We start from the raw sequence: 25,405 nt of genomic DNA on the forward strand, positions 1-25,405 counted from the left end.
TGAGAGCTCAAACCTAAGTTTAAGCCCCATAAATAGTAATTTAAAAATGAGGTGTGTTTTTTGAAATTATTTTAGAATAAAAACCACCAAAGGGATCTTAAGAGCAAATGCATCTTGGGATTCTACCTCTTTGATTAATCAAAAAACTACTCTCAATCTTGTTGGAGCCTCAAACTTAGGTTTGTGCCAACACCTAACCCTAGCTTGAGCTTGAGCATTGATTTAGTGGTTTTCCAGCTTCAACTTAATTTTTTATGTAGAGATTTCTAGGAAACAAACTCCATTTTAATCAAGTTGGTATCCCCCAACACCCTTGCGTAAGGAATGCTCAAAGTCAATCTTAAGTGTTGTGACATATTCACAAAGCCATAGAAGAAATGGCATTGACACATGGAAGAAAGAATAAAACTAAACGTTAAAATATGGTTTGTAGCTATATCCTGGAGTAGATCAAAAGTAAATATTATCTTGCAAACTTGGAGGTGGATTCCTAGACTTAGAAGGGAGCCTCAAACTTGAGCTTGAGATAAAATATGAGGGTCACCCTTGTGGTTTAGTCTTAGACTTAGAAGGGAGCATACAACCTATATGGTGAGCCACGACATGAGGCTTAAATTTGGGGTTGAGCCTTATATTTAGAATGGAGGCAAAGACTTGAGGTCTGAGCACAAAACAAGATTGTGAACCTTGAGGTTGATCAAGATTGAGTCTCAAAAGGGATCTTGAAGCCCCATGTTAAGCCTTTCACAACGCACTTTCTATTGAATGTGGAATACAACATTCAAGATGGTTGCTCTCTCCAAAACTAGCACATTTTCCAAGTGTGACATATGTACATCCATTAAGTTGAAATTAGAGTCAACAAAGAACCAGGTTGAGGGTGCTAAGTACTTCTTGTAGAGAAGGAGATATATGTTGTAGCAAATGAGTCGCAAAAATGTATACCATGACTAGAGAATGTCCTCAGAGTTGTATCTAATAAAATATCTATGCATCATTCATGACAAAATGGACCAAAAGAAGACTTGCATACCACGAGTGACTCTAGTTCCTAAATTAGGCAATCAAGTGACGTCCCTTCCAATATCATTGATAGGGATGCTCACTCATGGTCATGAACAAAATGCTTATGGACACTTTCCAATGGGATTGTGGCCAAGTGATCCAAACTTCATAATTGGTTCTTTATCAAAATGTCTTGCAAACCTAGAGAGAAGAAATAGTAACATGCATGGTGATTTGGTGCATGATAGTGGGACTACTCAAACATCACATAGTGTTTTTGATTGCTTGATGTCTACAACATAATTAGATCATCATATGAGGATTAAAAATGAAAGCAAAATGCTTTTTGCATCAAGGGATCCCAATCAAATAAATGACATTATGAATGAGGACACTCGAGATGGCAGTTTGATGGCAGAAGATAATGTGAGTAAACATACAACTAAGGATTGAGAAACACATGATGTCATAATTAAGGATACTTAATGTGATATTCAAATGGTGGACACATTCAAGAGATTGCCAAAAATGTTATTGCTTTAATTGGATAATTGTGGATATGAAAATAGGAATTGGTATGTATTTGCATATTTGTCTTGTTGGTGGAAAAAGGGGTTTTGAGATGGTCCACCAACTTGGTTTTCTTATGGTAGGACATACATATGAGAATATTGATGCATTTTTTAGTTGATTTTCTGAGAAGCTTAGAACAAGTCAGATAACTACCTTTCCTTATCTGATGAGAAGATTTAATGAGTGCACAAGTATTAAACCAACACGTTTTCTTATGAAGGAGGTGTCAGATTTTAAAGAGTATGTGAAACGGTACTTGCATGATGGAGCAGATGAACTAGTAGGCCATTTAAATCCATTGGAGTTTAGATTTTATATGAATGATGCCATACCATTGATGCAATACAAAATACATCCCAAGTCAAGTGAGTGGTTACTTGAAAATGGAATTAAACTATGAAAGTGTAATGAGATGATATGATTCCTCAAGGGTACCAAAGGTTCTACCTATGTATGAATACATAAAGGATAACATCCAAGTTGTACAAGGCTTGAATCCCTTCTTGAATTGGTGGAAAATATTTGTGGAAAGTAAAAGAGATGGTTCAATATATGCAAAATGGATTAAACCTATCATTGACTATTGGGAGAACATGGTTGTTGCCTTGAATACTGCAAATGTGTATGAGAATGCCTTTTGCCACCATGAATTTTGGCCTAAAAGTATGACTTTTAGGGATTCTTCCATTGATGACACTAACAACAAGGAGGAGACAATCAAACTAGGGGAGAATGAAGGGCACTATTATGGGCCAGCATACCATAAGCCAAGGGCAGAGTTCGAGCCACAAGTTGATGTCACAAAAGATAACTTCGTATACCTGTGAGGCCAAGTGATACAATATATCTAGTGTGGCTTGGGGTTGCAGTTTCAGATATTGATATGGAGAAATACCCAATAAACAATATGAGAGTTAAGATTCAATATTGGGCCCCTATCACAAGGAAGAAGAATTCCATTGATGCTGAAGCATCTAAGGATTGTTGGAAAAAGCATTGAAAATGCAATGAAAATGATCTTCAACGTTGGGAACATGTTAGCATCATGATTTGGAGCTCGATGCCAAGGAAGGGACAAAAGATAGATAAGATAAATAGTCATCTCAAAAGCTCAAGCAAGTTTGGAGCTTGCTAATACCACTTGTGCCAATGATAGTGAGGAGGGAGATCACAAGGATTAAGCACTCTTCACAATGTTTTCAATGACAACTTTACACATATTTCTCTATAATACCAGAAGAGGTGATGAAGCTATGCATTTTTCATGGTTTGCAACTTCGTGTGGAGAACTTTGGTTCCCTACTCAATTTTGGCCTACTATGGGTGATACTGTAAGGCTAGTTTTTAGATGTTTATGGGTTATTTGGGTGATAGATTATGGATAATGGGACCTGAACTTTGTAACCATGGTTTTGGTAATGGAAATAGCACTTGCAATAATTATTATTGTCTACATGATTTTTAAGTTAGGCCCACATCCTTTGAATAATTCTTTTTTCTCACAAATAATTTTTTGTTATATATAGAGCTGTACATTCTCCCTCTCTCTCTCTCTCTCTCTCTCTCTCTCTCTCTCTCTCTCTCTCTCTCTCTCTCTCTCTCTCTCTCATCCTCATATGCATTTAAAAATTGGAGGATAGAAAGTAAGGTTATATCCTCCAATTATGATAGTTCAAAATTATCTTAAAATAGAAATATTAAACATTTGTACTAGTTGAGATTAATTATTTAAAAAAATACCATACTTTTACTTCTAAACTAGTTAGAATATTTACCTCTAGTTTACTCTGTAATCTTTCTCTACCTCGTCTATATAATGAGGTTCCATGCAAGTCATTGAAGCAACCATTCTCTTTCTCAAAAAAGCTTCCCATTTTAAACGTAAGGAACAACATCTTCCAATATCTCTAACTCATAACTTTATGAAAAAGAAATACCCTCAAATTTCCATGTATTGACCAAAGGGAAAAGTGCCAAAATTGTGATTTTTTCCCAAAATTCCTAAATGAATAGTTATGGAAAAAGGGGATTTGGGTAGGACATCATGCCCGTACGGTGTCCAATGGGGATGAAACTTTGCGAGTGGGTTCTTGGAGTTGCTATCCCTCCACGCATCGTAGAGTTTCACTCCCATCAGATGCCAGATGGGCATGTACATGTATTGCCACCCACTCTTTTTTGCATATTGCACAAGGGGTCCTTTGTGCAAACAAAGGGGGTTTGGGTAGGACATCACGCCCGTATGGTGTCTGATGGGGTTGAAACTTTGCGAGTGGGTCCATGGGGCTGATACCTCTCCACACAAAATTTCACTGCCATCAGACATGAGACATGGGTGTGAAGGTGTGCTGCCACCCGCTCTTTTTTGCATAGTGTACAAAGGATCCAAAAAAAAAAGGTAGGACATAAGGCCTGTAAGGTGTCTCTTAGTGGCGTAACTTTGTGAGTGTATCCATGGAGTTGCTACCCCTCCCACTTGTAAAGTTTCACCGCATCGAACACCGGATGGGCATGATGGTGTGTTGTCATCCACTCTTTTTTACATAGTGCAAAGAGTGATTTTCATCATAAATGATTTGTATGCATAAACATATGCATAAAAGATTTTTTTTATATTAAAAGTGTGATTTTCATCATAAATGGATTTTATGCATAAATTAGATGCATAAGAGAAATTCTTTCATTCTAAAAGTGTAATTCCTACTAAATTGGATTTATGCATGGAAAAATGCATAAAGAATTTAATTTAATCCAACAAGTGTTATTCTCATCAATTTTGATTTTATGCATAGAAAGATGCATAAAGAATTTTATTTTTAATTCAAAAGAGTTATTTTCATCAATTTTGAATTCAAGCATAAATAGATGCATAAAGAATTTTATTTTTAATTCAAAAGAGTTATTTTCATCAATTTTGATTTTATGCATAGAAAGATGCATAAAGAATTTTATTTTTAATTCAAAAGAGTTATTTTCATCAATTTTGATTTTATGCATAAATCGATGCATAAAGAATTTTATTTTGATTTCAAAAGAGTTATTTTCATCAATTTTGATTTTATGCATAAATAGATGCATAAAGAATTTTATTTTTAATTCAAAAGAGTTATTTTTATCAATTTTGATTTTATGCATAAATAGATGCATAAAGAATTTTACTTTTAATCCAAAAGAGTTATTCTTATCAATTTTGATTTTATGCATAGAAAGATGCATAAAAGATTTATTTTTATTTCGAAAGTATTATTTTCATTGAATTTGAATTTATGCATAAATAGATACATAAAAGGATTTTTATAAAAGGGTTATTCCTACTAAAGTTGTCTTTATGCCTAATTAGATGCGTAAAGAATCTTTATATCAAAAAAATTAGAATTCTCTTACATTCTATGAATGGATGGATGGAAGTGATATGAATTCTCTTACATTCTATGAATGGATGGATGGAAGTGATATGAATCACATAAATGTAAATGGATGAATGGATGTGATGTCCTATGAATTAGGATGTGAATGATGTAGATCAATGTAGATAGATGTATAGATGATGTGGTTTGATGTGTGAATGATGCAGGTTGATGTAAATGGATGGATGGATGATGTGGTTTGATGTGTGAATGATGTAGATCAATGTAGATAGATGTATAGATGATGTGGTTTGATGTGTGAATGATGTGGGTTGATGTAAATGGATGGATGGATGATGTGGTTTGATGTGTGAATGATATAGATTAATGTGGATGGATGTATAGATGATGTGGTTTGATGTGTGAATGATGTGGGTTGAAGGATGTGGTTGTATGGATGTAGATGTCGATGTGGATGTGGATGTATGAATGTGGATGTGTGGATGTATGAACGTGAATGTGGATGTGGATGTTTGAATGTGAATGGGGATGTGTAAATGTATGAATGTGGATGTGGATGTGGAAATGGATGTATGGATGTGGATGTGGATGTATAAATGTGAATGGGGATGTGTGGATGTATGAATGTAGATGTGGATGTGGATGTGAATGTGGATGTGGATGTATGAATGTAAATGGGGATGTGGATGTATGAATGTGGATGTGAAAATGGATGTATGGATGTGGATGTGGATGTGGAAATGGATGTATGGATGTGGATGTGGATGTGGATGTGGATGTATGAATGTGGATGTGGATGTATGGATGTGGATATGGATGTGTATGTATGAATGTGGATGTGGATGTGGATGTATGAATGTGGATGTGGATGTGGATGTATGGATGTGGATATGGATGTGAAAGTGGATGTATGGATGTGGATGTACGAATGTGGATGTGCATGTAGAATAATGAATGCGAATGTGTATGTGAAATGATGTGGCGTCGATATGAGTGAATAGATGAGATGTGATGACATGTGAATTGGGATGTGAATAAATGATATGTGATGTGAATGAATCTGAGGTGATGAGATGGAAAATGATGTGATTCGATGACAATGAGTACACATATGAATGGAATGTGGAATAAGTAATGTGGACTGATGAGGGATAATCTGGAAAGACGAGAGTTCATTATAGAAACTGTATTTGTGACCTGTTTGTAAATGACTGTTTTATGTCAAGAATGCTGGGGAAGAATTTTGACCGTCTTGTGATTAAGGTCGTGGAGACCTATCTGTTAAAGTTGCAACTGCTGATGATGGAGAGTCAATGGAGGACGTCTCACGTAGCAAGGTCGGCCGAGGTCTTGACCAACCTCGGTTTGATTTAAATGGTGAGCTTCCGATACGGTGGATGAGGGACCAAGGAAGCGGCCTATGAGTGAAGCGCTAGGTGACCTGTTGAAGGATCCTAGAGGGTGCTGACCATACGGTGCTCGGGCTCTAGGTCGCCAAAGATACCCACACGTGCATCGTGGCAGATATTGAATCAAGGAGTAAGAGTTGTTTTCTGAAACCGGGTATGGATCTGGTTGATTGACCTTGCTGGTCCTCAACGGATGAGTCCATGACTCTTTTATATAGATCTGTTGGTTGATCTTGATGATCTTCTACGGAGATTCCATTTTGTTATGTGAATATATTGCCGATTACTATGAGCTAGGAACTATCGAAAAGGCTCCTGTGTGAACAGGTGGTGAGCGTTTTGGTTGCCAATGATGCCATAAGTTCATTGATGAAGGAATGATTGGAAATAAGGATTCAACCAGAGATTTTGAGGATTGTGATCAGTGATACAATGGTTTCATTAAAGGATTGTTTTAAAGATAGCTGAGAAAAAAAAGGCAATTTCATATTGGGTGTGTAAGTGGTGTGACTAGTTTTATGTTTGCATGAACATCCGGCTAGGGGGCCTGGGAACTCTTTTTCCTGGTACCTAGGATAAAACCTAACCAAATTCCCAATTGGATCTCATCACTACAGTGGTTGGCTAACCCATGGGACTAGATGGGGTTAGGCTGGACTGATGGATCCGTAAATCGAGACTCAATTTCTGTTTAGTTCGATAGATGAAGTAAATTCCGGACAAAAATTGTGCTATGGAAAAGAATCAACGGCTGTGCCTCTCAATGAGGAAAAAAGCGTTGGTCTCTATGATCCAAGTACAGTCTTTTTCCCTTATCTGACTATGGGACTTATGGGTTCGGTCAGATAAGATCAGTTAGTTAAGGCTTTTGACTATGTTAGGGAAAAGTTATCCTGGTGGAATCGCTCGTGCTTTCCAAGCAAAGGAAGTTTTTTCGGGTTTGGTTTTTGGAAAAACCGATGGATTAGTCTCTTGTCCGGATATCCGTGGGGGCGAGGCCCCAAGTGTGGGACCCTACCCCGCGCAAGTGCTACTTCCACTGCTAGCACCCCTGAATTATTGCGCGGTGGGGACAGGGATCTCACAGTTGGTATCAGAGCTATTTGGCTAATGAGGATCAACCGAGAAGCCAAATATGTCAAAAATTTATCAGAAAGCACTAAAAGGTTATAATTGTGTGATAAAATTCATACAATTTGATATTCAATGAAATTCGTAAATTGGTAATTGGGTCTTCAGATGGAAGTATCGTAATTGTATGGAATCCCTGACTTGCTTGAGGCCTAGACATGATGGTATTTACCTTATAGTTCTAAGAACTGTGACTACCCATATATACCGAGGGTATAACTGCAGCTCTTTACTGGCAGTATATATGAGTAAATCTAAGACTTGAAATTATAAGCATTAATACTATCCAGATGATGAATTTCAATGTGGTTGATATGATTTTAAATTCTGATTGAGAAATGATGAGTTGATTTGGATTCTGATTGAAAAATGAAGATTTTTGAATTTTGGCTGAATTGTAATAACTAAGCAAAACCTCAATGAGGATGAATGGGACGAGTCCCTGTGATAATGTTCGTAGTTAGAATGACATTAATGACTCCAGCAAATCACTATGAGATTAGTGGATTATGCTGGTAGATTGTTGCTATTAACACTTGACCCAGTGGATCAAGTTAAAGGAGGTCAAATTAAAAATCTGCATAAATGAAAAATTTCCATGAAGGACCGTTCAGATAGAAAATTCGGTCTAATGGACCATTATTGTGATAAGGAATTGAATGTTATGATATGAGTGAATTGTTATTTAATAATGAGTTTTATATAAGGGATCTTTATCCCAGGATTCTGTTTGGGTTCACCAAAATATAAGGAACCCATAATCAGTTGGATCTTAAGAAAAAGAATTCTCCTCTAGTTTTGCGAGATGACATCTCGCATTTTTTAAGTGGGGTAGAATGTAAGATTCCACCCCAGCCTCTCAAGATGTCCAGTATCTTCCCTTGTAGTCAAATCCCTCTTCAGAAATATAAAAGATCTTGTTTCTACCTGTTTTGGCCTAGAGAGAGAAAATATTCTAGAGAGAGGTTATTCAGATTTTGAATATTTTTGGATGAAAAAATATCTCTTTGTATTTAAATAAGCTCCCCCGAAACAGAAGTTCAAAAAGACTTTCAGAAGATGCATTAGAAATCAAGTATAATCTGTTCAAGAGGCCTTATCCTAGGGGTCAAGATTTTTTCAAAATTTTAAATTAAGGTTCCTATGGACCAATAAGATTCATCCAAATGTAGGGAGGAGATAAATGGAAGAATAAAAGGAAAATCCCCCAAAAAATGAGTAAATACTCACATAAGATGAAGAGTTGACTAAGGACAAGGTTAATAGTTAAAAAAGAGAGATATTTGGAAGAAATGATGCATTTTTGACACCTCAGTATGGGGGAATTCCCCTCATGAAGGAGACGCCTATTTCACTTGTGTGGGAGAGGTTTAAACTCCCAAATAATGAGATATTTTTATCTCTCCTCTCTCTTGGATCAAACCGAATAAAAAAGGAACCAAACTAGGTCCAAATCTGGTCCAAATTCAACCAAACTGAATCTGGAAAATTCTAGAAATCAGTTGGTCTTGGTTAGAGCCTCCCTCTCCTATAAATAGAACCTGAGTCCTTTGTAAAAAAATAGGAGAATTATACTATGCCAGAATTATGCTGAAATAATGATAATTTTTACTATTCTCTCCAAATTGAAGAAATTGGAGCTTCCCTCCTTCTTCAATCTCCATTGGTGGCTCCATCAGCATACCAAACCAATTGATTGGTTGGGGGCCTCTACCGTGATTAAAGAATCAAGCAATTTGTAAGGTAAAGTGTGAATTTGGATCTTTTTTCATAATTTCTCAATGTTTCTCTCTTCTCAACCCCTCTCAAGCTTGAGAAGCTTAATTGGAATGGTTTATTTAATGCTATTGAAGTTAATTGATGAATGGAAGTAAGGAAATACATAAATTTCCATGTATGCTTAATTTTTATGGTTTTTATGATTTTTGTCTTCTCTAAATTGAATATGATGTTATGCCTCATTGAAAAAAGGCATTCCCCTCTCTTCTTTAGTAAATCCAACCATTCTTTATCCTAGATGAATGATTAATGGATAAAATCAAGTTTTTCATAATGTTTCTCTTTGATAAGTAGAAAATGTTTACATTAGAATGATTTAAATACTCTTGGTGAATTTCTATTTAATTTTAGAGAGTTAAAAATTAAAAAACGGTCAGCCATACAAAGGAAGTTATGGCGAATTTTTTTTAAAATTATGAGTAATTCAAAAGAGTAATTCCCATCGTATATGTATTCTTAGAGTGTTATTTTTCATCCTAGGTATAGAAAAATGCTTACTAAAAATATTTTATTAAAAAAGTGTTACTTTATTTAGAATTAAACTCTATGCATAGAAGGAAGCATATTGAAATTTTTATTTTGATCATAAAAGAGTGATTTTCATCATAAATGATTTGTATGCATAAATATATGCATTAAAAGATATATTTTTATATTAAAAGAGTGATTTTCATCATAAATGATTTGTATGCATAAACATATGCATAAAAGATATTTTTTTATATTAAAAGTGTTATTTTCATCATAAATGATTTTTATGCATAAATGGATGCATGAAAGAAATTCTTTTATATTAAAAGAGTGATTTTCATCATAAATGATTTGTATGCATAAACATATGCATAAAAGATTTTTTTATATTAAAAGTGTGATTTTCATCATAAATGGATTTTATACATAAATTAGATGCATTAGAGAAATTCTTTCATTCTAAAAGTGTAATTCCTACTAAATTGGATTTATGCATGGAAATATGCATAAAGAATTTAATTTAATCCAACAAGTGTTATTCTCATCAATTTTGATTTTATGCATAGAAAGATGCATAAAGAATTTTATTTTTAATTCAAAAGAGTTATTTTCATCAATTTTGATTTTATGCATAAATAGATACATAAAGAATTTTATTTTAATTCAAAAGAGTTATTTTCATCAATTTTGATTTTATGCATAATAAGATGCATAAAGAATTTATTTTTAATTCAAAAGAGTTATTTTCATCAATTTTGATTTTATGCATAGAAAGATACATAAAGAATTTTATTTTTAATTCAAAAGAGTTATTTTCATCAATTTTGATTTTATGCATAAATAGATGTATAAACAATTTTATTTTTAATTCAAAAGAGTTATTTTCATCAATTTTGATTTTATGCATAAATAGATGCATAAAGAATTTTACTTTTAATCCAAAAGAGTTATTCTTATCAATTTTGATTTTATGCATAGAAAGATGCATAAAAGATTTATTTTTATTTCGAAAGTATTATTTTCATTGAATTTGAATTTATGCATAAATAGATGCATAAAAGGATTTTTATAAAAGGGTTATTCCTACTAAAGTTGTCTTTATGCCTAATTAGATACGTAAAGAATCTTTATATCAAAAAAATTAGAATTCTCTTATATTCTATGAATGGATGGATGGAAGTGATATGAATTCTCTTACATTCTATGAATGGATGGATGGAAATGATATGAATCAGATAAATGTAAATGGATGAATGGATGTGATGTCCTATGAATTAGGATGTGAATGATGTAGATCAATGTAGATAGATGTATAGGTGATGTGGTTTGATGTGTGAATGATGTGGGTTGATGTAAATGGATGGATGAATGATGTGGTTTGATGTGTGAATGATGTAGATCAATGTAGATAGATGTATAGATGATGTGGTTTGATGTGTGAATGATGTGGGTTGATGTAAATGGATGGATGGATGATGTAGATTAATGTGGATGGATGTATAGATGATGTGGTTTGATGTGTGAATGATGTGGGTTGTGAAGGATGTGGATGTATGGATGTAGATGTGGATGTGGATGTATGAATGTGGATATGTGGATGTATAAACGTGAATGTGGATGTGGATGTATGAATGTGAATGGGGATGTGTGGATATATGGAACGTGAATGTGGATGTGGATGTATGAATGTGAATGGGGATGTGTGAATGTATGAATGTAGATGTGGATGTGGATGTGGATGTGGATGTGGATGTGGAAATGGATGTATGGATGTGGATGTATGAATGTGAATGGGGATGTGTGGATATATGAATGTAGATGTGGATGTGGATGTGAATGTGGATGTGGATGTATGAATGTAAATGGGAATGTGGATGTGAAAATGGATGTATAGATGTGGATGTGGATGTATGAATGTAAATGGGAATGTGGATGTGAAAATGGATGTATAGATGTGGATGTGGATGTATGAATGTGGATGTGGATGTGTATGTATGAATGTGGATGTGGATGTATGGATGAATGTGGATGTGGATGTGTATGTATGAATGTGGATGTGGATGTATGGATGTGGATATGGATGTAAAAGTGGATGTATGGTTATGGATGTACGAATGTGGATGTGCATGTAGAATAATGAATGCGAATGTGTATGTGAAATGATGTGACGTTGATATGAGTGAATAGATGAGATGTGATGACATGTCAATTGGGATGTGAATAAATGATATGTGATGTGAATGAATCTGAGGTGATGAGATGGAAAATGATATGATTGGATGACAATGAGTACACATATGAATGGAATGTGGAATAAGTAATGTGTGCTGACGGAGAGTCAATGGAGGATGTCTCGTGTAGCAAGGTCGGCCGAGGTCTTGACCAGCCTCGGTTTGATTTAAATGGTGAGCTTCCGATATACGGTGGATGAGGGACCAAGGAAGCGGCCTATGAGTGAAGCGCTAGGTGACCTGCGAAGGATCCTAGAGGGTGCTAACCATACGGTGCTCGAGCTCTGGGTCGCCGAAGATACCCACACGTGCGTCGTGGAAGATATTGAATCAAGGAGTAAGAGTTGTTTTCTGAAACCGGGCATGGATCTAGTTGATTGACCTTGCTGGTCCTCAAACGGATGAGTCCATGACTCTTTTATATGGATCTGTTGGTTGATCTTGCTGATCTTCCACGGAGATTCCATTTTGTTATGTGAATATATTGCCGGCTACTATGAGCTAGGAACTATCGAAAAGGCCCTTGTGTGAACAGGTGTGTGTGAATAGGTGGTGAGCGTTCTGGTTGCCAATGATGCCATAAGTACACCGATGAAGGAATGATTGGAAATAAGGATTCAACCAGAGATTTTGAGGATTGTGATCAGTGATACAATGGTTTCATTAAAGGATTGTTTTAAAGATAGCTGATGCTGAGAGAAAAAAGGCAATTTCATATTGGGTGTGTAAGTGGTGTGACTAGTTTTATGTTTGCATGAACATCCGACTAGGGGACCTGGGAACTCTTTTCCCTGGTACCTGGGACAAAACCTAACCAAATTCCCAATTGGATCCCATCACTACAGTGGTTGGAATCCATGGGACTGGATGGCGTTAGGCTGGACTGATGGATCCGTAAATCGAGACTCAATTTTTGTTTAGTTCGATAGATGAAGTAAATTCCGGACCAAAATTGTGCTATGGAAAAGAATCCACGGCTGTGCCTCTCAATGAGGAAAAAAGCATTGGTCTCTATGATCCAAGTACAGTCTTTTTCCCTTATCTGACTATGGGACTTATGGGTTCGGTCAGATGAGATCAGTTAGTTAAGGCTTTTGACTACGTTAGGAAAAAGTTATCCTGATAGTCGCCCGTGCTTTCCGGGAAAAGGAAGTTTTTTCGGGTTCGGTTTTTGGAAAAACCGATGGATTAGTCTCTTGTCCGGATATCCGTGGGCGAGGCCCCGAGTGTGGGACCCTGCCCCGCGCAAGAAGTGCTACTTCCGCTGCTAGCACCCCTGAATTGTTGCACGGTGGGGACAGGGATCTCACACCCATGATCAGGTTGCCACAACCATCCACAGCCTCTCACCCTATGAACAACATCACACCCTGACACATCTAGTGCTTCTGCATCACAACACAGACTCCCAAACTGTTTCCTAAAAGAGAACTCGTATTACAGCACAGCATACCATACAGTCAACACACATGTACCAACCCTCTCTACCTTCCAAGGGTACTATCCATATCTATCATGGATTCCCTGTCCACGCTTCTATGTCCAGCACTGTTTGTATGAACAACAATTCAGCTTCTTGCCAAGGTGCCTGTATACTCTGCAGCATAGCAGCCAGCTCTTTACTCTCCCAAAATCATGCCTAAGGAGCTATTCAACTGTGCTTGTAACTTCTGTAGCACAGCTCGCCTCGTGTCCTTCCAAAAATCCAAGGTTATTCAGCTGCGCGCAGACCTGCCTGCACCTGCTTTCTCCAAAAAGCAAGCCTGTAGCTGTTTTTCCCAAAAAACCGAAACTCAGTGCTGGCCGCCAGCACACTTTCCCAAAAAGCATGAGAGAGAAAGGTGTGTCCTCCAAAAGTAGACCTCTAAAAGTAGAGTAGCCCCCATAAATAGCCTAGGGTCCACTTAAGGTTATAAAACCTTCCTAGGGCCACCCAAGGTTATAAAACCTTTTGAACCTTAATTCTTGGCCACCAAAGGTTATTAAACCTTTTAAATTTTAATTCCTTTGTCCCCTTCACACTTGGGGTTGTCCACACATGGGTTTCTTTTTTGTCCGGCCACCCAAGTATGAGCCCTTAAATATATAACTTGCTCACCGACCACCATGCTCACACTTATGCTGCACCAATTTCACAGGGTCATGACATGGAGACTCCCCTAATTTTGATGAGCTGATTTTGTTTCTTATTGTGGAGGAGATGAAACTTGGTTTAGGTGCTTCATTTTGTTTCTTATTGTGGAGGAGATGAAACTTGGTTTAGGTGCTTCATTTAGCACAAATGAAAATGCAAGGGATCAAGCATTTTATACTTATCGAGGTGCTAGAGATAGGGGGAGATTTAGTCCGCAAGGACCTGCAGGTAGACATGGTTGGCAGGATAGGTTTCCACAGTCTCAACAAAATTTTCAGCCATCATTTGGTGGTAGAGGTGGTCGTGGTTATGCACCTCAAAGAGGTCAAGGTAATGCTCGTGGAAGAGTTCATTGGCAAGGCCAACAATCATCTATGGAGCATGTGGATTGTCACAATTGTGGAAAGTTTGGTCACATGGCTTGTGACTATTATCACAAACCGCATGATTTGAGAGGGGGTAGAGTACATGGTGGTAATTTTGCATCCAATGGTCATGATGGTAGTGCAAATCATTTGTTTGCAATAAAGCATGTGGTGGGTTCTATGATGACACATGGAGACAATGATGATCAATACATGGTAGATGGATTCAGGAGCGTCAAATCACATGACTTGCCATGGTGAGTGGTTTGAGCACATGAAACCAATGGATGAAAAAGAATATGTGGAGATAGGTGATGAATCTCAGCATGCTATCACTTATGTTGGGAGTGTGCCATTGGTGATGTATAATGGTAAGGTGAAGTCTATGAGATGTCAGATGTTCTGTATGTGCCTTCCATTACAAAGAGTTTGGCTTCTGTTTGTCAAATGGTTTAGCAAGGATTACAGGTACGATTCAATGAGCATGGTTTCTTCATTGAGGACTTTAAGAATGGTTGTAGAGTTATTGCCAAGGCAAGAAGGAAGGCAGGTTATTCAAATTGGATACAGGTATTCCAGAGTTGAAATCGGCTATGTTTTCTAAAAGCCATAACGTGGTTCAAGATATTGAGATGTGGCACAAATGTATTGGTCGTGTGAACATACAGAAGTTGAAGAATATGCAATCAAGAGGGATAGTTGGTGGGTTGCCCAAATTCAAATATGATGGAGTATGCATGTATGTGATGCTTGCCAGTTTGGAAAGAAAGAAAGGTTGCCATTCCCTAGAGAAGGCAACATGAGCAGCAGGCCACTTAAGATTGTTAATAGTGATGTATGGGGGCCTGCACAAAGCCCATCCATTAGTGGCAGTAGGTACTATGTAACCTTCATTGATGATTATAGCAAGATGACTTGGATCTATTTTCTCAAAGAGAAGAGCGAAGTGTTAACAAAGTTCAAGAATTTTAAAGCATTTACAGAAAAGCAATATGGTTGCTGGATCAAATGCTTGAGGACAGATGGAGGTGGTGAATACAAGTCACATACATTTGAGGACTTCTTAAGGAAGAATGGCATTAGAAGGCAGCATTCATGATGCAGGTACACACCTTAGCAAAATGGTGTTGCTGAGAGGAAAAACAAGGTCATTGGTGATGTGGTTAGGGCAATGCTAAATGAGAAGAGCATGCCAAACTTTTAATGGATAGAAGCATGCACCACAATAGTGTATTTGCTTAACAAACTGCCATACATGAAAGTACGCCAGAGATGCATCTTATTGGATATAGGCCAGACATTGGGCATCTAAAAGTCATTAGGACCTCAATGGAAGGATTCTTGGGCCCTTTTATTTGGCAGTTTAAGGAGTCAAACCTTTTCTCTTAAGAAGAAACGTTTTCTAATTAGAAGCTTCAAAACGGCTACTTTATTCGAATTTGAATTTTGGGGAAAAAATGGAATTTAAAATCTACCGGACAAAACCATATCATGTAACATATCTATGGAAAGCTCTTGATGCGTAGATCACGGATCTATAATCTCCGCTCAAATCGGAGCTTGTATGTAGAAGTTATGGAGGTCCGAAAATTGTAAAATTACCTCCCCCTTTTTGGGGGAAAAGGTGCACCCTTTGACCACTCTTACAAACCCAACATTTCAGTCCACATGGCAACCCCCCATTTAGCTATTCCTTAATCACCTTGATAAGGCTTGGGCAAATTAAAGGGCCCAAGAAGACCCCATTCACTTCCTAATGGTTTGGTAGCATTACTTATGTGCATGTTCTAAATGAGTAGAGGAAGAAGCTTGATCCAAAGGCATAAAAGTGCATCTTTTGTTGGGTATGCACACGATCGCAAAGCATACAAATGTTACAATCCAGATACTAGGCAAGTGCTTATCTCATGAGATGTGGTGTTTGATGAGCTTGCTAGTTGGTACAAAGCAAAAGATGAGGATGCCAGTGATTCCAGTGATGATGATGTGCATGTGGACTTTCCACAAGCAAGTTATACTTCCGATGTCTGGGCCACAAGAGTCAAGTGGTAGAAGCAGTGTACGTCCATGGTCAAGGCATTTGAGGCATGATAGTGGAAGCACTAGTAGTAGTGTTGTGGACAAAGTAAAGAAGAAAGTTGAAGGTATTGGCATTACAGGATATGAGTCATCTATAGTTTGGAGAGTTTGGATGAGGAACTTGGCATACCAATCTTACGCACACCAGGTGCAAATTAAGAGATATATGTACCTCCATATGCTAGAGTGACAGGTGTACAGAGTGATCCACAAGCTTTGTGGAGATTACAGAGAGTCAGGTATCCAGTTGATAGGTTGATATATCGTGGTTTTGCTATACACTATGCATATATAACCTCTTTGGTAAAGCATGTGGAACCTACATGCTATACAGAAGATATAAGCATGTATGGGAAAAGGCAATGGATGAGGATATGGACACACTGGTTCATAATAATACTTGGGATTTGGTTGCCTTACTACACAGGGTAAGAGTATCATTGACTGTAAGTGGGTTCATAAGGTGAAATGCAAGTCAGATGGTTCGATTGAGTGTCATAAAGCATGGCTAGTTTGCTAAGGGTTATGCACACACCCAAGGCTTGGATTATGATGAGACGTTTAGCCCACTGGTAGCAAAGATGGGAACTGGGAGGTCAGTTATTGCAATGGTTGCGGCGGGCAAATGGCTGGGAAATGCATCAAATGGATGTCAAGAATGCATTTCTAAATGGTGATTTGTAAGAGGAAGTCTTTATGGAGCAGCTAGAGGGTTATGTACATCCAAGGTACCCCACTCATGGTGATTTGTAAGAGGAAGTCTTTATGGAGCAGTTAGAGGGTTATGTACATCCAAGGTACCCCACTCATGTATGCAAATTGAAGAAAGCACTTTATGGGCTAAAACAAGCACCTCGTGCTTGGAGTGATAAGATAAGCTGCTATCTTATCTCTATTGGTTTTTAGGTTTCTATGGCAGATTCTTCACTATATGTGAAGAAGACAGATCATGGGATTGTTGTTGTTGTCATCTATGTGGATGACTTGATTCTGAAAGGTGATCACGGTATAGATATTATGCATGTCAAGAAGGCATTGAGTGGGGAGTTTGATATGAAAGACTTGGGTGATGTGAGGTATTTTCTTGGCATTGAAGTGGTCAAAGATCATGGAGAAATATGGCTAGTCTAGCATCAATATGTATTGGATATGTTGGCTAGATATGGGATGACTAGGTGTAAACCCATGATGCACCCTTTTGGAGCAAAATTTGAAGTTGAGGGCTGATCTTGGTGAAGAGTTAGAAGATCCATCTATGTACAGGAACATGTTTGGCAGCCTCATTTACATGACTATTACACGACCAGACTGTGGGGCCAGTAAGTCAGTTTATGCAAAGCCCTAGGAAGCCTCATTTGGATGCAGTGAGATGGATCATGCGTTTGTCAAGACCACTGCACATTATGGTCTTCTTTATGAGCATGGTAAAGGCTTAGATGTATATGACTACACAAATACAGATTGGGTAGGTAGCTCTTATGACACAAGATCTACTAGTGGTTATGCCTTTACATTTGGGAGTGCATTGGTGAGTTGGAATAGCAAGAAGTAACTCACTGTTGCTTTACCAGTATAGAGGCTGAGTACAGAGAGGAGTAGCCATAGCTGCGTGTGAAGGAGTATGGTTAAAGAAACTCCTGGCTGATTTGGGTGAGCCTATTGAGGGCAAGGTTGTCATGCATTGTGACAACATGAGTAGCATACAGTTGGCCATAATCTAGTTTTTCATGCGTGAACCAAACATATAGAGGTCCACTATCATTTTGTCAGGGAGAAAGTGTTGGATGTGGTACAGTGGACTTGAAGTATGTGAAGACTAAAGAGCAGGTTGCCAGCATATTTACGAAGCCACTTGGGAGAGAGAAGTTTGAGTACTTCCATTCCATGTTGGGAGTACATGCGATGAGCTTGAGGGGGAGTGTTGATAGCCCAAGCTTATCTTCATCTATGGCTGTACATCATGAGCTTCAGAGGGGATGTTGAGATTACAAGCTCGATGATAGCTGGATCCAGGCAACACGATATGTGCTGGCATGGGATAGTAGCATGTGTGTGACAATAAATGGCCACGTCCAGCTCCATAGTGTGTGGACATTAGATAGGGCTATTTGGTGTGTGAACACAACACATGTAGTGTGTGGTATGTAGTCTTCTTTTATTATGCATTGTGTGAGAGTGGATATGGCTTCTCTCTATGGTTAGGGTTACATTAATCTATTAGGGTTTGCTCTCATGTGTGTGTGCTTTCTCACTATCTATTTTTTATCAGGACGACATAAGGCGCCTCCGGGCAATTTAGATGAAAAGAAAAATACAAAAATATGCACTGTCTTTCATACTAACCTTGCTGATAACTATAAAGCAAGGTAAAGACCTCCCGCGAGTATTTACTATCTATCACTATGCACATAGAGCATTTTATGAGGCACATGCACTCAACCTTTGGTTTCAAAAGTAATTGACGAGGGCGTCAATTCTATAAATGGGGGGTGTATGTGACATGGGAAACCATCCAAAGGGACGTGGTGCCTTGAGGGTGGGCTAGCCTGCCCCGAATATCATGCCTCTATATGGGGAGGAGGTGCAAGGAGAGGCAAAGCACGGACCCATGGTAGGCACCTTAGGAACGCACTCACGCACCGGGTAGGCACGTTAGGCCTTCCCGGGTGCGGGGAGATTCTGTGGGTGCCAAGTGCCCTAGGGTTGCCCTCCCCGCATTGATGGTGATCGGGCCAAACGTGGAGTCGAGACCCAAAACGGTGGAAAATGGCAGACCAGCGGGACCGACGAGCCGTGCCGTGCCGTGCCAACGGGCCGAAGAGATGCGGCCGGGCCGACGAATCATGGATGGAAGGCAAGACCCGAGACGAGGCCGAGGGAGCCGAGCTGGGCACGAATGCAAGTGATTGGTGAGACCCGCAAGGAAAACACGCGAGACGTGCTCGACAGGTCGATGGAGCCATTTCATGAAGCATGGATCGTGGAAGGCCGTGTGCGACAAAGGCATCGTGGGACCATTTCGGTCGATCTCGTGATAGTGACGAGGAAGGTTTTGACAAGCTTCATAGTAATTCTCAACAACAAAAGGCGACGATGTGTTCACAGGCAGCTAGCTGCGTAAGAAGCGGCAAGAGTTTTGCAACACTTTTGTTGGCCGTTAGAGCTAAAGAGAAGAGTGACATGTGGCAGCACGACTTCTCTCAGCATCTCTGTCTCTGCTATGCCTCGATTGCTCCTTTGTATTTTTTTTAAAATTTTTTATTTTAAATACCGGGCAACACACTTGGTGATGTCTGTGCCCACATTGCAGACCTTTAGGGATGACTATTTTACTACAAATTTCTCAGAGCTATTGAGAAGGCACAAACCTGTGTAGATGTAGTGTGTGGGCGTGTGAAGGTGCTGAATATTGCAGCTATTAAATTATGTAATAGGGAGACAAGAGCCCAAGCGTCATGGTTCATGCATAGAGAAGAAGAATAGGCTAAAATGGTACAAATAAGCTTTGATACCACTTTATGGTTAGAGCAGATTAGGGTTATAGCTAGCATAGCCTAAGAAGGCTCAAAGAGAAAAGCCATCGCTATTGTGTTAGAGTAATCAATACTGATAGAGAGACACGGCTAGAAGATGAACAAGAGAGAGAATTAACATGACTCAATGATGTGATGCATTCATTTTGTTTCTTCAATGAAAATACAAGACCTTTATAGGCCAAAAGATTCTTCTCCTTCACATCATTGCTTATGCCACATCACACAAATATCTAGATATTATTGTGATCCCTCTAAGAGGTGGTTCACACACACTCATCCAAGCCAGACCTTGATCCCAACAAGTTTGAAGTGTGTATCAATTTCTATGCATTTAAAAAAAAGTAAGCGGGGTTTGTGGTGGCTCTTGAACCCCACCACTGGGGGGCCAAGCGGCCTCCTAGACCCCTTGGCTTCGAGGGGCTTGCGGGGCCCCGAACCCCCAAACCCTCCCCCCCTTAGCACATATCCTAACAAAAAAAACATCCCCCTCATAATTAGAATCAAGGTGAAACTTTTCTCAAACTAACACAACTCCAAAGAAAATAAGGTAGCAAACAAGGTCTAGGCACCCCATCCCTTTGATAGTTTATAATGAGCTTGGCCCACCACTCAAAAAGTGCCACCACTATGGCCCCAAACAAGGCCCACAACTCTAAAAATAACCATCACTTTCTTTTTTGTGTGTGTGATGGATATATTTGTGTTGAGTGTGGTCTTTATTTTCATAATCCTCACGGCTATGGCCCCAAACTAGGCCCACAGCTCCAAAAATAACCATCACTTTCCTTTTTGTGTGTAGGTTTTTGTGCTTGCTTGCTAGTTGCACTAAGTTTAGTACTTAATCAATGTAAAAAATAAGATATGTCCATGGATATATAAGTGTAGGTGAGTTGGCGATTATTCCTCCCATATAAATCTAAAATTATAGAAAATGGGGCGAATGTTTTCAAAAAATGCCCTAAAATATCCAGAATTGGGCGAATCTTTTCTAAAACCATTTAAAATGGCCAAAATTTGTGCGAATGTTTTAAGATATGAGGCGTTTTTTTTAAACAAAAAAAATCCCAAAAAATAGCGAATTGGCAAAGATTAGCCTTATTTTTTCCCTTGTACTTAAAATGGCCACCTAGTAGATTGTTCCACAGGCTAGATTTTTGACCTCTTCACCATAGCTAACTCCTTCAATCCAATTGTGTCTACCTTACGGTGGCTTCACAAATATTTGCAACTATTTGTAACTTTAACTCCCCTAATTCTACACACATGCACCAAAAAACTCACAAAAAAAAAGAAACAAACTCAAGATATGTACTACTATTCTAGAATGGATTGCAATCATGGTTTGGCTCTTGTTTTTGCTACTTTCCACAAGGGTGTGAGTTCAACACACACCCTATTTTGTTGCTTGACCAACGCTTGGGAAATCTACACACTCTCGAGCACCAATCAATATGTTAGCCCATGTCTAAGGTCATATTTAGTATGTGAGATTGCCGATTTGGGCGATTGCTTGGTTTACAAGAGTATAGTCTACATCATGATTACTAGAGGTGATGACGGGGTATCATGAAATTTCAAGTTATAAGCCACTAGTAGAGCTATGAATTGCTAATCTTATCATCACAGAGCCCACATACATAGTTTGTTAAACATGTAGGTAGTTAATTTGTCTTCAAACTATACACCGTGCAAATAGAAAAGATCTTAACTTATTGGTCATGGTAACATTATAGAAAGCTAGTCTCAACACAACACCCTTGAATAGTTTTGTGACAAACTAGGAATTGAGACTTAAGATTACCACAATATGATTCTATGCTACCATTTATGTCTTGATTGGCATGAGCTAAAGTGTAAGTAGTTGTGCATCCATGAGCTTGTAAAACAATTCATGTTTCTAGTGCATTAACCTAAGTGGGAATCATTGCATGGAACTACATTCCATGTATTTTAATATAATTCATTTCTATGCAATAATGCCAACGGTCTTTAAAGTAGGATATAAATGCAGCCTCATCTATGTAGTCCTGGTACAATACAAGAAAAGTTGATCCCTTGCCTTCCCTTTGCTTTATCTCGCAGTGTAAGATTTTTGCTTGCATATGCATAATATATTGAGGACTCTATAACAATAGGATTCTTCACTTTCCTAACTATATTTTTGAGCCAAATCTCTGAACATGGCATATGTACAGATGAACTAGAACTCCATACACAAATAAAAAAGGTTGGAAAGTTGTACTGTAATGTATAAGTTTGACTACTTTGTGAGGAATTTAGTATCCAAGCATACCCATTAATGTAATCTCAACTTATACATCATCAACGATAAATGTATTTGGCCATCATGTGGTGCTATAGTCTAAGATGTGATGCCCAAGTGCACAAAAAAGAACTAAAACTTGCAATTTCTATATACCTTGTGTTTATTGGTACCAAAAATAGCTCCATTGCAATGAAGCTATTATTCTACTAACACTTTAGTATTCCCAACTACCATTCTTTTAAAATTCTATGTATAAAAGCTTGGCCTTGGTTAGTGTTGGTCTCTTTGTATTAAAAAGAGTGACTTAGGTTTTTCATAGCCCAATTTTGGACACAAATGGTATGCCTTAAAGTCAAGACCTTCTAGCTTGTTTGAGATATTCAAATATCTTGCGATGTCGCAAAAGTATCTATCTAAACTAAAGCTAGGGATGTGTAGAGATTATTGTTGAAAGCAATATTCTCAATTGTATACAATATCTATGTGCTGATCATGGCTTCTTATCCTTGTAAGATATTCAATGTCTTAAGTGAAGGCATTCCACATAAAATCATATGGCTTCTTAGCACTGTAAAATATTCAATATCTAGAGTGAAAGCATTCCACATGAAAGCATCAGGGTAAAAAATAAGATGCATCCATGAATATATAAGTGTAGGTGGGTTGGCGATTATTCCTCCCATATAAATCTAAAATTATAGAGAAAATGGGGTGAATGCTTTTAAAAAATGTCCAGAATTGGGTGAATATTTTCTAAAACAATTTAAAACAGCTTAAATGTTTTAAGGTACCGCACAAATTGCTTTTACAAAAAAACCCCCAAAAATAGCCAATTGGCAAAGATTAGCCCTTATTTTTTTCCTTGGAAAGCCCCGTAAGATATTCAATGTCTAGGGTAAAGGCATTCCATATGAAAGCACATGGCTTCTTAGCCCTGTAAGTTATTCTTTTTTTAGAATGAAGGCATTTCATATGAGAGCACCATAATTAGTAGGTCTATAAATGCCTCTTTATATCTCATTGACTATTGTTAGTTCCTCCTTTTAAATCACCCATGGGGTTGCTCAGTACGTCACATTCCCATCAGGGTGAAAAATAAGGTGATTTAAAGAATGTAGAAGAGTAATGGGTTGGCAAAATATATACTCTGTATATAGAGCTAAATTTTAAAATTTTAGGGCATATATTTTAGATTACTTAAATAGAATGGTGGTATGTAATGTATTTTGGCAAATCTCTCTTAAACTTTTAAAACTTATAAAAAATGAGCAAAGTTAAAATAAAAATGGAGGTTTAAAATAGCCAAAAAATGGAGACCCTCTATAAATAGCCCCTAATTGTTTCCTTGATTCCAATCAATCATCAATTTTAGTAGGCATTCGACATGAAGGCACCATAATCGGTAGGTCTACAAGTGCCTCCTTTTGTTTCATTGACTATTATGAGCACCCACGGGGCTTCTCAATATGTCACATTCCCATGAATAATCAATTTGGGTTAAAGGGAGGGCTTGGTTTTTTTTTTCCTTGAGGTCTTTCCTTGTAACTTCTCAAATCCTTAGTCTAGATGTCTCTACAAAGATGCACCCACATTCTGTATTTACATGCATACGATCAAGAAGATGATTCATCTTTATTTACTTCTAAAATGGCAATTTATATCATGTTGTTATAGTCTTCTTTCAAACACAAAGATGGACATGGATGGCCCTCATCCTTGTCAGAGTTACAACAATTGGATGTACCAATCTAAAAGAGATGTTGCCTTTTCTCCATATTATTGTTAAACTCTTGCACATACTTCTTTTCTTTTAGTTGTAGCCATCTTATACAACTTATACACAAACTTCTTTTCTTTTAGTTGTAGCCATCTTATACATCTCAAGTATACATTCTTGTTGAGATGCTTACTACATGTGGACTTTAACATATTTGTGTATCAAAAACAAGAATTTTTTCCTTTAGGTCCACACCTTCAAGAGAACATATGTATGTGTTTTTTAAATTATGACGTGATATAGTAAGTGAATAGATTGCCATTACTAGAAACTCATATCACCTAAAATAAAAACCATATTTAGATAATCATGGATAGCCCAAGTCATGATATCAAGAACCTTAAATCGTCAAGACTCAAAAGGCTTTGACATGTGAAAGCATCTCAAAACCTTCACATAGCTCTTGTAAATCCTTAGTTAGAGGAGCCAAGTACACACTAATGTTTGTGATGACATGTGAGGTTTGTTAATTTTACAAAATAATAATTTCTTAATTGGCAGATATTCAACTTATGCATGACAAGACGTAAGGCAGTACAATTATACATATAAATTAGAAGGCTTAACATTAGATAATTCTTCTTTAAAGATATGAGAGCTATAATGGTGTATTTTGAAAATTTCTGGAGTCACTAGGCTTAGAGAAAGGACTTATTCCATCCAATCCCACCTTTATGTAAGTTGGGGTTTATTGGCTTTGTGTGAATTTCTTTACCACGCGTTATGAATATGCTAAAAGACTATGCAATCAACCAAATTTGGATAATCCCATTTGCACCCTTGTTTTGTGCATGCAAGTGGATGGACTAGTGGAACTTTGAACATCGACTAGATCAATATGATGAAACACTACACAATTACTGACATTTTGTGTGCTCTTATTTTGTGCATGCTAGTCCATAAAGTGAGCTAAGGATGGACTATAAAAGAGGCACTCTATTTGTGTTCTCAACGAGAAATGACATAGCAACTTTCTTGTAATTGTTGTTATGCCTTCCTTAAATCAATGCTGTCCATATTTTGGGCATTTTGTGGCCAGCTCAAAGCTCCCTTAGTATAGTACAATTCACAATCTTTAACGCATGCATGGATTATGTGATATTCCAAAACAATACCTCTTATCACCTTCCTTGCCTCTTGCATTGACTTTTCTAGTGTATATTTTATGGCAATATCCTTGTGTGGAGAAACTTTTATGGATATCACTAATGATAAATGACATCAAATAAAATTAGTGCATATTTAGGATAAGTAAGCTTGCACAATTATGTGAGATTTATA

The sequence above is a fragment of the Cibotium barometz genome, chromosome 22 (genome assembly GCF_041138505.1).
Source record: "Cibotium barometz isolate CiBa-2024 chromosome 22, ASM4113850v1, whole genome shotgun sequence".
Classification (NCBI taxonomy): domain Eukaryota; kingdom Viridiplantae; phylum Streptophyta; class Polypodiopsida; order Cyatheales; family Cibotiaceae; genus Cibotium; species Cibotium barometz.